Below are 14,612 nucleotides of genomic sequence, written 5' to 3'. Positions count from 1 at the left end.
AGAAACAACCCATGACTCTATTTTTTCAGAAGTGAGGTCTCATATCTCACCATGTTTTAATTAAGCCATAAGTTATATGTCAAGAACAATTATAGCCTCGAAGGTCAAAGCTTGCTTAATTAAAAAATTGGAAGGGCCACTCTTCATTCAACTATTTTGAAAGCACCAGAGACCTTTAACATCTACCTGGGGAGTCAAAGGAAATGAAGTTATGGCCAAATAGGCTAATACTTTGCCTTAGAATTCAGACTCATGTTCCCTCCTGCTGGGCTGCATTGGCCTCCACAAAAGCCTATAAATTTGATACATAAATTGAATTTATAGCATTATGACCCAAGGCAGCAAACAGGTAATGTTCTGAAAGTGCTATTAAATGGCAGAGAATTTAATCATTTGTTAGGTTTGGGCTGATATTACAAAGATGTTACAAATGTTACAAAATATTAAATCTTTGATGGGTCCTTTTTCTCGGTTTATTTTCACTTTTTTCAGGCATGGTCCTACAAGCACACTCACTAGAATCCTTTTAGGAATCTGATATAACACAGCCTTATATTGCCCTGCTCCAACTCAGTGAATCAGACTCTCTGGGAATGGGCCCCTGGAATCTGCACCTCATTAAGACCTGTAGGTGATTTTTATGCACACTAAAATTTGAGAAACTACAGGTCTAGTCCATATTCTTCATTTTATCAATGAGAAATCAAGATTCAAAGGAATGAAGCATCTCTAATACCACTTTTGGGGTCAGAATTACAACCCATGCCTTCTCATTTCATGTTTGGATCCTTTTCCACTAACCAATCAGACTACCTAGGTGAACTCATACAACTGGGTTTTCTCACTTTTAGGATATCAGATACACTTTAAGGAGAGAACCCTTGCCTCACAGGATTCTCTAAACTGTTTGTCACGATGGTTAATAACATTCCTATATTTAAAGTCTAACAGGTATTCACCATCTTCTTATATCATAATCCTCAGCACCACTCCACTCGACACATTCTTATTTCTTTGCTGTCTTCTTGCAATTATATTTCTATCATTAACATTTGCTGCTTTGAATTTTAGCAATCTGAGATATTCTTGAGTTGAGAGACTCCAGACATTCCTACAATCTTTTTTTTTTTGAAACTGTAACTTCTCTTGTCTAAATAACAGAAATACCAAGATTAAATAATCTTATCAATTCATGCAACATAGAACTACAGAAAGACTACAGACCTAAGAATCAGAAGATTTGCTTTCTAACCCTTTCTCAGTCACTAACTCACTTTAGGCAGGATATTTTCCTTCTGAGCCTCTAGTTCCTCATTTGTAGAAAGAAAGAACAGATCTTAAAAATAGGCCCCTTTTCAGTTCTTTTATTCTGTGAAAGAAGGCAGGGAAACCAGGACCCTGTGCTATCATTAACTCACATTGTTCTTGACGAGTGTGAATAATCAGGAGATGCAAATATCTCTAATTATATCAAGCTGCCAAAAGAAACAACTGTCAATGTATTCTATTATTTGGTCAGTGAGGAGCTCCAGGATTGGTTGAGTTCCCTGTGGTTAGAGGGAAAGAAGTGAATGAGCCCCTGCAGGAGGTGTTAATGAGGCCCCAGCATTTGTGTGGGAGGGCAGAAGAGTCTAGTACCCGGAGAAAATACCTCCAGAGGATTTAGTCCACCCAGTGCGTTTTCTGCAGAGGCAAAGGAGGCTTGGGAGGAAAAGGCTCCTCAAGGAAGCAGAGTATAAGCTTGATTTGTAGTGCAGGAAGTTCAGCTTAGAATGAGCTGCGGCCAATAGAGTTCATTAAAGCATTCTCAAGTGACTTAGGAAGAAATGCATATATTCCAAGGTTAAAAAAAAAAAAAAAAACTAGTAGAAATATGCCCTGGGTACCTAATGACCATTGGGACTGCCTGAGATGATAGACGTTAAGGAAATCTGTAAATCTGCAGACAAGAGTCGGATTTGAATTTCACCTGTCACATCATAGGTGCCATTGTATAAGTTGCTAAATGCTTCTAAGACTCCCTTTCTTCCTCAAAGACTGAGATAATAATGCCTTTTCTATCTCTCTCAAGTAGTGAAACAGAAACAAAAGTCACTACATGATGGTATGATAAAGTCATATTAAACTTTATATTATTATTCATGTGTAAAGTGGAGACTAAGAGATGGATTCTAGAGAGAGATTAAATTTCAATCACTGCTCTTCCACTTTCTGAATGGATAACTTGTGTGACTCATTTGAAATAACCAATCCTCTATTTCTTAAGCTGAAAAATCAAGAAGAAAATCACTAATTTATGTGATTGGAAGACTAAATGAGATGAAATAAAGCACTGTATCTGCCTTAGAGTATGTAAGAATGAATGATAGCCATTATCATCATCATCACTATCATCATTATTAAATCATACTTAAATTTTGCTGGGTCATAATAAAGTTCAAAGAACATGAAAGAGAATAAATGTATACTCAATGCTTTGTCTCTGATAATGGTCTTCTTTTAACATTCAGGGAATAGAATATCTGATCACAATCCAACCAAGAGCCAAAGGGAACCTCCACAGAAGGGCTGATATTGACAGTGATCTAGACCCTCTATACTTAGCAGTGCAGGTGTGTTCACATTTTCTGACTGTTTGATAGGTTTACCGTATTCCTAACCTCGTCATCTTTCCAATTCACTCCTTTATGTGAATTCTAATATGTTATTACATTTTTACTGTGAAGTACAATACAGATACAGAAGATATTTAAAACAAAGATGGACAATTTATTACTGTAAAATAAAGAGATGTGTAACCATCAGGTAAAGAAATAGACATAACAGCACTCCAGATTCACCCACCCTCTCACCCTGCTACCACTCCAACTAAATTCTGTCTCTCTCCCTCACAAAACCACTATCCTAAGTTTCATAGTATTCACTCTCTTGATTTTCTTCATAATTTTACCACCTAAGCACACATTTCTAAACACTAACTTTTTAAAAACTATATACATAATGGTATTAGGAGATACAATTCATACATTAGGCAATTTGCTCATTTAAAATGTACAATTCAATGGTATCATTTAATAGATAGGTGTTCCTAATTTCAGTGTAGTCAAATTTCAGTCTTTCATTGAAAGAGTTTTTGTAAAATTAAAGTTACATTTTTCCTGAAATGCTTCTAAGAATTTTCCAGTAAAGTCATTTGAGCTTGGACTTCACTTTGTAAAAGGTTTGTTGTTCTAGTTGTTTTTGTTCTTAAGATTATTAAAATAAAGCTAACATACAATATTGTATCAGTTTTAGTCATATATCATAGTTATTCAGCATTTCTGTACCGAGAGAAGTGATCACCATGTTAATTTAAGTCCAGCAACCACCTGACACCAGACAACACTGTCACAAGATTAGTGACTATATTCCCTGTGCTATATGCCCATTCCCATGATTCATTATACCTGGAAGCTTGAACTTCTTATTCCCCTTCACCTTTTCATTCCTTTTTTTATTTTTCAATTACAGTTGACATTCAATATTATTTTATTATATTAGTTACAGATATACAGCACAGTGGTTAGATGTTTATATAAGACATGATCCCTCTGACCAGTCTAGGATCCACCTGGCACGATAGTTATTACCATTTTACTGAATACATTCCCTATGCTTGACTTTACATCCCCATAACTATTTCACAACTACCAATTTGTACTTCTTAATCTCTTTATGTTTTTCACTCTGGCAATCACTATACCATCTGGCAATCACTATAGAAAAGTTTTTAAATTAGAGATTTAATTATTTTAGTAATTATAGAATTATTTGTTTTTTTTTCTTTCTTTTTTCTTTTAAAAAGCCAAATCTTTCAATTTTGAAAATCTTTCAAATTTCCTAATATCCAATCTTTCAATTTTGAAAGATTTGGCTTTTTAAAAAATTAGTAGCATAAAGTATTTTATAGTGATCCATTATTCTTTTAATATTTACAGGATTAAAAGTTATATTAGTTTTATAATTATTATTGATGTTTCTCATCTTTTTTTATCTGTATCACAGGTAGTTTATCAACTTAAGAAATATTTCAGAGGAACAATGTTTGGCTTTGTTGGTTCTATTACATATTTGCAATCTCTTTTATTAATTTCTGCTGTTATCTTCTCTGCTTTCTTTAAGTTTATTTTGTTATTGTTTTTTCTAACTTCCTTTTGTGGATGCTTAGTTTATTAATTTTCAGGCTTTCTTAATTTCTACTATACACACTTTAACTATGAATTTCCCTCTAATGACTGTTTTAGCTGTATCTTGTAGTTTTTGATGTATAGTATTTTCTTCATTATTCAGTTAAAATATATTTCAATATTCTTTATGATCCTTTCTTTAACCAAAAAGCTATTTGGAAGTAAATTTCCTAATATCCAAATATATGATTATTAGAATAATTGTATTGAGGGTCACAGAAAATACTCTACATAATTTCAGATGTTTGGAATTTATTCAACTTGCTTTATGACCCAATATATAATTTTATAAATATTCTACATGTGCTTAGAAAGAATACACATTCTGCAGTTATAGAACAACATTTTATTTATTTCCATTAGGTCATCTTATTCAATGATAATATTCAACTTTTCCAGTTTCTTACTAATATTTTATTTGAGTATTCTATCAGCTACTGAGAGATGCATATTAAAACTGTTCTGTTGGTTTTATAAATTTGTTTGCATTGCCCTATATTTTCTATTTTTGCTTTACATATTTTGAGAATCTATTATATGCATAGAAATTTAGAATCGTTATATCTTTCTGGTGAAATGACCTTTATCTCCAGTAAATCTTTTTGCCTAAATGTCTATTGTTTCTGTCATTAATATAATCATACAAGCATTCTTTTGTTAAGTGTTTGCACCCAATATATTTTATAATTTGTTTATTTTCAAACTTTCTATACCTTTATATATAGAATTTATCTCTTGACTTTGGGGGAATATCCCAAATGAGTTTTTATTTTGTTCTTTTTTTTCATTCTAATGTTTTTTTACTTCTACATGAAACATTTAGGTCTATTAAATTTAATATATATTTCTATGTGTTTTATATTTCTCTTGCTTGTCCTTTTATTCTACTTTTTGCCTTGTTTCGGCTTTGTTTAAGATATTTTTATATTTAATTTTTCCTCTGTTAGTTTGAAATTTATACACTTTTTCTATTCTTTAGTTACCTTACGAATTACCCTTGCTTTTTATTCTTCTGGTCAATGAAAAATCTTTAGCACACCTTAACTTCGTTTACCTCCTCTACTACTGATCTGATACTGCTGTTAAATATTTTGTCTGTATATTTTATATCTATAAGATATTTAATTGTTTAGGCAGTCACTATTCATATAGATTTACCTACAAATCCAAAAGCTTCTACCTCAAACTGCTGGGTTTAATAATTCTAAGTATTTTGGATTTTAAAAGGTAATATGAATTACTTATAACCTCCAGTGGGATATGATCAGTACCTCATAACGGTACACATTAATATCTCTGCAGAGAAATGTGTAACTATTCATTTAATTGGCATATGGACTATGAATAGCCTCAAGTCATTTCAGGTCAGGTTTATCATCAGATAAGTTCAGATCAGGTCTTGCTATTTTTAAAGGTTTTTGGATTTGGAATTGTGGATGAGAGACTGGGAACAGACCTTACACAGTGTCTGTTCTCGGGAGCTTAACAAATGCTTTTGCTAACCTGATTTGTCAGCAAGAAGATTTTTATGTAACACTTTCTTTCTGGGTGGATGGTGGGATTTGGGGTACTGTGACTTTAACACTGTGAGCCCACCTGTCTAGCTGATGGACACTTCTGCACCCAATATGTTTATGCAGGAAAAAATGCAACGATGAAATTGTGGAGCTGAGTTAACATCACACAGCAGGTTCAGGGCAGGAGAGGCATCTGAACTCAGACTTCATGAACTCTTACTTTAAACACATCCTGACTCCTAGAGTGAGAAGAAAATATTAGAGCTGGATGAAAATAAGAGATTCAAATCAAACAATGAAGAGCAAATGCTAGTCAAGAAACAAAACAAAAGTTTCCTCATAGATGAATGATGTGGGTGAAGATTTTGAAAAAAATCATTTGAGAGGGGGGAAAATCAATGTCTACCTCTCCTAATTGGAGATGTAAATAATCTGTTTTAGCTGGAAGGTTTCACAGCATTATAGATTTTATGTAGAAGTAAATTATTTTTAACATAGACCCAACATTTATTACACTAATTATGTCATTATTCAGACCCCTCTCTTAGAATGATTCAACATGCATACATTTTAAAACATGGATTTACAGAACTTCTCATAAATCTCTCTGGGAAAAAAAAACCATCAGGTGTTATAATAGGATAAGCCTTGTTATCTTAGTGGTTTCAGGTTTTGAACACTAAAGACAGAAGGTTTGAAGAGTTAAATCTTTCTCTAATAAACCACCTATACTCACATCGAACAATCCTTCCAGTTAAAAGTTAATACGGTATTTAAGACAATCTCAAAGAGACTGAAACAAATTGTTTCCTGCCTTATGTAGGAGTTCATTAACTGTATGTGAATTACTTAAGCTACTTGAAGCCATTAGAAGCATAAGGATTGACAAATAAGAAAGCAATACTGAATCAAAACATCAAAGGATAAAAGCACCCAGTGCTTTAATTGATGCAGGAAAATGACTGCTTTCATACATTGTTGGTGGGAGAATGAATTGTTATAACCTTTTAGGAAATTAATCTGGCAATATCTGTACAATTAAAAATACAATTGGACACAGCAATATCACCTTTGGGAAATCAATTCTATAAAAACAAAGCATCAGTACATGATGATCTGCACACATATATGGTGTTTATTCTTTCAACAAGTGTTTATTACCTACTCTGTGCCAATCTGAAAGACAGACGAAGGCTCTGATCTTATAGAGCTTACATTCTAAGAGACAAAGATGGATGATAAATACGTAAGGAAAAATATCAGGCAGAGATCAATGTTAGACAGAGACACTAAACTGAGCAATGTGATAACCTGTAACCTGAAAATGGGTGATCAAGAAAGAGCACTCTGAGCAGGTGACATTGAAACTGAGAATCGACCAACAAGAATCCAGCCGTGGAAAAACTGCAGTGATCTTTATACTTGCAAATTCTAATTAACAACCTGAATTTAAGCAACAAAGGAATGGTTCAATTAATTACATTATGAAATGTTACACGCTTATTAAAATAATGTCCAGTTGGCATCTCAAACTTGAACATGCCTTACAATTTAACTTTTGGTCTCTCTCTCTGGAAAATACCTGCTCCTTTTGCAGTCAGTCTCATGTGAGTTTATGGCAAATGTTCTTTTAGTTTTTAGGATAAAAGCATTGGCATCTTTGGCTTTACCTTTTGTCTTACACCCCATGCCTGGTCCCTCAGCAAATCTGGGGACTCCACCTTGAAAATATACCTAGAATTCTATCGTTTTATGCCCCAGCCACTTCCACCATCCCGCTCCATCATCTTTCTCCTAGATAACTACGATGGCCTCTCAACTGAGCTCCCTGCTAATGCCCTTGTCACCCTCCAATCTATTCTAAGCATAGCAGCCAGTGATCCTCTTAAATGTAAATCAGAGTAGATTATTTCTTGGATCAAAACCATTGATCTCTTTCAGAGTAAAATGCAAAGTTTTTCCAAAGAGATTTAAGGCCCTACAGGAACTGACCCATCATTGCTCTAACCTCACCCCCTTCTACTCTGTCCCTTAGTCACTTTACCCAAGCAGAGTTGGGTCCCATGTTGTTCCTCAAATACTCAAGGACACTGCTGTCCCAGTGAATTAGTACTCTTCCCCTTCCCAAACACAACTAACTCTTTACACTAAAGTCCTGACTGGTCACATGAACTAAAATGCAACCCCCCAAATACTTCTAATCCCCTTTTTCTACTTTGCTTTTCTCCTTAATGTATGTCACTACCTAATAATACCATGAATTTTACCCAGTGATGTGTATTGTCTCTCCCTGCATCATTAGAGTATAAGCTCCGTGAAGGCCAGAGTTTTACTTTGTTCACTCTATATTCCAAGTGCTTAGAACAGTGTCTGATGTGTAATAAACGCTCCAGAAGCATTTGTTGACTCCGTGGATATATTTTTTTAAAAAACACTAACAAAGGAAATTAACATATGTATATGTGTATATATGTATGCATGTAGATTGGTGTGAGAGAATACTAATCAGACTGTTCACACTGATTCCTTTAAGGGAATAGAAGGAGGGGCAATGAGGGAGTTTATTAAGGTTTTCCCTTAAGCATCTCTGAATTAATTGACTTCCTATTATAAGGGTTACATTTGTGGCTTTTTTGAAAAAAGCATTATAATTTCATTTTACACAAAGCATATTGGTGTTAGCAAGAATATGTACTTAAAACTCTCAAATCCAAAGATTAATCCATTTCTTCCTTTCATCATTAGCATCAGTGTTTTAATTAGAAACATATATGCAGGCTTTGTAGCTGTTCACACAGTAAAAGAGTGGGGAACTTTAGCGGGTACTGATCTTCCCAGAGCTGGGAGTCATTCCAGGCTTCCTCACTAAAGGCCTCGCCCCTGCATCGTGACCAAGGACACTCTAAATAAACTCGAAGCGAATCAGCCCTCATCTGGAGATGTTTGTTTCATACTCTGATTAATTCTGGCATCAGGGAATAGTTTAAGAAACCACAAGTACAGTGTCCATTCAATCTTTTTTCCCCCAAAATGAAACAGCATGCACGCACATAAATGAAAACCAGATAAAGGGATTGTGGGGATGAATAACAGTCTTCTTGACCTTCCCTGGGTGGCTTCTGAGAAGGCTGAATGGGAGTTTTAGGGGTCCATGGAACTAGAGTATTTATGAACCATGATGTTGGCAGGGTGAAGACCAGAACAGTCTGTTAACTTTCAAATACAGTTGAAGGAATGTTTGAAAGAAAAGAGACAAGATAACTGTCTTCAATTATTTTAAGAAGCAAGTTGACTTTTCTATGAAGCTCCAGAGAACATCAGTGAGGTTAGTGAAGGGATAAGAAGGTAATTTGTTTGATATTAGGAAAAATAAATTGCCCAGACACTAAAGTTGGGCAATGGTGGAATGAACTGCCAAGTGTAATAACAAACCCCATGTCATTACAGGAATTCAGGCAGAGACAGAACCTAAGTAACCAATGACAGAAGTGCGTTACGTGGCATTACTTAGCAGGTAGGAGATTAGATCATTAAGTTCCCTTCTAATTCTCAGGTTCAAGGAGTCTAGGTATTATGACTCTTTTGGTTGCAAGTGACAGAAACTTCTCTATTGCTTAAGCCTGTGCAATTAAAAGCCCAGTATTAGATCCTTCAGATGTGGCTCAATTCAAGAGTTTGAAGTTTTGTATCTCTCCTATACATTTCTTGCATCTATTTTTTTTTCCCTCTCTTTTGGCTTAATTTTCAGGCAGACTTTTCACATGCCAGCAGTGACTCTCAGCAATCCCAGGCTTATACTATTCTCATACCTAGAAATCTTCAAGTGAGGAAAGACACAATGGCTCATGCAGAAGTCTAGGGGAAAGTCCTGACTGTCCCACTTCTGGACACATGCCTACCCCTGAAGTAATCTCAGCAACCGGGCAGATAGGACACACTGATTGGCCACCCTGGGTCACGAACTCATTCCTGTCCCAGGCAAAGCAGGGCCATGCAAATGACAGTTCCGCCAGGTGGGGGTAGACTATTTCCACGAAGGAAAATCATGCTCGGCAGAAAAGTAACAGATGTCCTTTATACTCTGAGAAAAGCACACAAAACCAAAATGTTTGATTGTTACATACATCTGATCATTTAGTGAATTCAAAAGGAGAGACAAAGGTAATAGTTGTTCTTTTGTGTATTGCAACCAAGAAGGCACCGAGTCCCCTCACATATTTTAGCTTAGAGAGAGCTTTCCAGAATTAACAAAAAAAAATAATAAAATCATTCTGTTTTCACCGTTGCAATGCAATGGGATGGTACTAGGATGAGGAGATGTATGCTGTCACTGAATATGTTTCTATAACAGATGGGAATTGCTTTTTCTTGAAATAGCTACTGATGTAAGGATGTTAAGATTAGCTAGGGCAATGGTTTCCATTTGTAGGCATTTGTATTATGATAATCAACCAACCATAAGGAACTGTTAGTCATCCTTTCCCTGTTTAGAGGCAGAGCTTGCAAATGAAAGAGAACAATATACATGCAGCGCATGTATGCGCGTGTATGTGTATTTCTCCTCTCCTATTTATGTATATACAGATATTTATAGTCTATACCCAAAATGAGACCACATATTTCTGATGAAAATTCAGAATAGCATAATGTGTGACAGCAAGGTTTGGGAACCTCCCGCCCAAGTTCAGATCCTGACTCCATCGTTTACTAGTTTTGTAACCTTAGACAAAACATTTAACCTTTCTGCATCTAACTTATTCTCATCTATTACTAATAATAGTAACGACCCCATAGAACGACTGAATGGATTAAGCAAGTGGACAATTGAAAAGCATTTAGAAGAGCTCCTGGACTACAAGTGCACAATAAATTTTGTGATCGTTATGACGGTCACCAACTTCACGTGTGATGTTTTGCAAGTTACTTACTCTCTCGGTGCCTCAGTTCCCACTCTCCCACAGCCTTGTGGGGGTTCCCAGGAGTAAATTCCCAAAGAATTCTGGCATGCTCTGTTATACTATGCTCAGGGCATTTTCAATCCTACAATTTTCTTCATGTCCATGTCAAACACAGCCAAAACAGCGTTCCAGGTTTTCAGGACCCCAAAAAAGATATGCTAACAGACAAGGAAAATGACCTGTTAATAGATCATTTATGTTAAAAATTCCAGAAATGCAATAGTTTGGAACCAAAGTAATTCTATAAATGTGAGTTTTTCCAAAAAAAAAAAAGGAATGGGGGAATCGAAAATTGGGTATTTAATTTCTTGAAATAAATTATGTCTTTGTCAAGTATTGCTTGTAACATGAATGGTACAAACATTCAAAGCGGGAGATAGAAAGAATGAAAACCTATGTTGCTTAGTAAGGTAAATTCATCATCACTCATTAATAGCTCATTCAAACATCTGAAAATAGTGAGGCGTACCTTTATTGTGGGCCCAGCAACTTTACAAAAAAATAATTTTAAAAGTGCAGATGACGGTTTCCAAAAGTTAAATTTTTGTGTACGTCACCAAGTTTGCTTCTAACTTTCTTCCCATACAGATGATTTGCTGGATATGAATGGGAACTTTCCCTTTTGGAATCCCCCATCTGTCCCTGTGTAAATTGGATTCAGAGAAAGCAATTTGGTTGCTGCAAATAGAATTACAGTACCACAGGTAGGACAGGCAGGAGAACAAGGCCTAGCTTCAGGAAACAAACTTTTAAGGGAAGAATGGGAAGAAAACCCAGCATGTACGTTAACTTAAAGCCAAACTATCTTCAAATAAGATACATGCATTTCATGGATTCTTAAGAAGTTACTTATCTGTGGTTGCAAATGTTTTTTTATTTTGCAATTTTAATTTAATTTAATTTTATTATGATGTCACTTAATATAGTTTAACACCTATAGTTGAAAAAGGAGGACAAGGTAAGAAAAAAATAGCTGATGATAGATATGCACAATGCACAGATAGCCTGCCTCATTGACAGCCTGAGGAAATGATAAAAACTTATTCCAGTAAGATTTCTTGGTTGCATTTAGATTTAGCATGACCCGAAAAAGAAAGCTGGAAAAAAACTTTTAGAGGACATCTAGTTCAATTCTTCATCTCTTGCATGAATCCCCATTATTATATTTCTTAAAAGTAAACTTTCATCTTGACTAGAATATACCCAGCGGTATTTTCCAGAATAATCTATTGCAACATTATGTAGCGTGGCCTCTGAAAAAGTTATTTTTTAAACTGAATATCAATCGATCTCCTGGGAACTTCCACACATTAATCCTAGATGGATCTCTTCAGATTTTCTCTATAATTACTAAAATACGTTTATTTAATTATTCAGCAACTGTTGATTGAGGCTCTGTCACATGTGAAACACTCTGTATAGAGGATACAACAATAAAAAACTAGTTCTTGCCCTCAAGCTGCTTATAGAACAAAAGAGAGGAATGCAGTTAGTTTCAGTACAGATCAGTTTTATGCTTTAAGCCACAAGGGAGATGAGTGCAAGATTTCATTATTGCAGTGGAGAAAGGAATCACTTCTTCCTAGGGTCTGAAGAAGAAAGCTTCTTGGAGACAAAAGGATGGGGAAGTGATGCTACAGGGGATTCGATAGCCTGAGCAAAGGCAAAAGTGAGCTTTGGGGTTTTGATGCCTCCTGGATTTCTAGCTTGTGTTTTAAGATGGAGAACCCTGAAAATGTGTTGTCACTGCATATGTACGTTTTTTGATGTATGGGCATATCATGAACTGTCATATTAAGAATCTGTAATGGATGGACTTTAACTTGGCCACTTCTCTGCATGCATGGGGTAAGAGATGCTCGCCTGAATAATGTTTTCTAAAGATGTAGAGTCTGTGTATGTGTTAGCATGCATATATGTATATATGTGGGTAGTACGTGTGTATACATGCACATACATACATATATATACATATATACACATATATATGCAGTGGTGCCTACTTCAGAGGAACTAGGTAAAGCTCTAGCAGGGGGCTGAGTTTGCTCTTGATTCCACAAGGAACCAGCCCTTTAGAGAAATAGAAGTTTATATTTTAAACATGACAACTATTATATCTTTTGTATTTTCCGTAATTATTACCTTTTTGTTCTCTATTAAAGTTCTTTTTGAAAATGTCAGCCTGTCTCAGTTGAAGAAAGGGAAACAAGAAAAGTTGTTTCAATTTATGCATTTGCAGTTTTTCAGGAGAAACAGGGCTCCCTGGGGCCTGATTTAGTAGAAGCCATAATAATTTAATGGAAAGAAACCCCTTAGGGGAGAGAAGCTGGATGGGCCCTTAACTAGCCCTGTCACATCAGACAGACAATTTTATGGATTTTTTTTTTTTTAGTCTTACATTATGAAATATTCTATATACATTTAATGTTTTCAAAATTAAACTTTTTGTTAAAGAAAATCTGCCCATGCATTTTTGAAAAGAATGGAAAATTCAGATAAGCATAAAACAGAAATCAAATTGAACCATAATTCTATGGCCCGAACATGGGTAACATTCTGGTTACCCATGCTCCATTTGTTTATTTTATAAATGTATATGCATTTTCAGAGCAAATGTGGAATTCAATTGAATTTAGTATTTTAGCTTTTTCATATTTATTATACTGTAAGTTTTTTTCCTATTGTCTATAAATTGTGCTTCTATGGCAGCATTTTTAGTGGTAGTACAGCTTTCTACAATGTATTTAATCATATTTCAATTGTCAGGCATTTAACTTGGTTCCATTTTTATACATCTAATATGACATTATAACTATATTTTACTTTCATTAGAAAAAACGGAGGGGTGGAAAGAAGGTACTTTTATAATCCAAATCCTTTCCCACTCATCTGAGCTTTTGATCATAGCTCTGAGTCTACTCCAAGATACCTCAGAGCATGGGTGGGCAAACTTTTTCTATAAGGGGCCAGATACCAAATATTTTTGGCTTTGTGTGCCACATGGTCTCTGTCATAACTCTCATCTCTGCTGTTGTAGCACAAATACGAAAGCAGCCATAGATAATACAGCAGGTCCTTGAATAATATCAGTTCATTCAACATCCTTTCATGATAACGATGATGAGATGCCATAGGAACTTAACCCATGTTTATATCAATTAACCTATGGTAAAGTTGGTTTTGTTATATGTCCTCTCACTTAAAGTCACAGAACGTATCAATGACATTAAATGAGGACTTACTTTATATAAGCAAATGAGCACAGTGGTGCTTCAACAAATATTTACATAAGCAGAAGTAGGAGTGGGAGTTGACCCACACACCGTGCTTTGCCAGACTCTGCCTGAGAGGGCACTTCTAATGTTCAAAGTTTTACCTCTATCCCTCATATGGTTTGTTCTACCATATTTATGACCTTCATACATGCCAGTGCTCTTCTAGGCCTGAGGAACACAATGGCGACATTGACACAGATTCTATCCTTGTTGAATTTAATACTCTGTAACATCGATCTGAGAGCAAAAATCTAACAGAAATATGTACAATTAGGTATTTGAGATGTAGTATTTAGGATATCGAGTTTGTCAGGGTCACAGAAACGTGATGGTAATGCCCAGTAACGCTTCCTGCCACCTGTCATACAAACCAAACCTAGGAACCCTAAAAGGCAAGAAGAAAACGGAATAACTGAGCAGAAAATTAAAGTCATAAAACTCTAGTGCATTTCTTCCAACTCACTAGTCATATGACTCTCAGCAACGTCCTTAACTTCTCTAAGCCACCGTTTCCTCACCTGTAAAATAGAGATAACAATAGGGCTGTATGAGAATTAAGTGAAGTCTTACGTGTGAGGTGTTTGCCAAGTACATGAGATAAATGCACATTACATCTATTTTTATTGAAAGGAAAAG

Source organism: Pteropus vampyrus, unplaced genomic scaffold (genome assembly GCF_000151845.1).
Source record: "Pteropus vampyrus isolate Shadow unplaced genomic scaffold, Pvam_2.0 Scaffold30, whole genome shotgun sequence".
In the NCBI taxonomy this organism is placed as follows: Eukaryota; Metazoa; Chordata; class Mammalia; order Chiroptera; family Pteropodidae; genus Pteropus; species Pteropus vampyrus.
Note: the sequence above shows the minus strand (reverse complement) of the source record.